Genomic DNA, 420 nt, shown 5'->3' on the forward strand with positions numbered 1-420 from the left:
TAAGAGTAGGATTCGTTTGCTCACTGCAGCTCGATAACATGCAGTAAAGTACAAGCCATTCTTGGCAATGTGATCACGCTGAGGAAGAACAATGGTTGTTTGATGCGCATAAATTCCTGACGAAGGCTAAACAATGGATCCATTATAAAGATGGATTTGAATTTCAAATATTTTGATAGAGTGAGAGTTAGAGTCTTAACTACTTGTAATGCTTGACTACGCAAATGTACATAGCTCGTGTATCCAAGTGTAAGGTCTCATGCACACAAGGGTATTTTTTCACGGTCCGTAAAACGGGGTTCCGTGATCCGTTTCCGTTTTTGTTTCCGTGTGTCTTCCTTGATTTTTGGAGGATCACCAGATATGAAGGAAAAAAGTCGTTTTGGTGTCCGCCTGGCCGTAAGGAGCCAAACGGATGCA

The sequence above is a fragment of the Bufo bufo genome, chromosome 4 (genome assembly GCF_905171765.1).
Source record: "Bufo bufo chromosome 4, aBufBuf1.1, whole genome shotgun sequence".
Classification (NCBI taxonomy): Eukaryota; Metazoa; Chordata; class Amphibia; order Anura; family Bufonidae; genus Bufo; species Bufo bufo.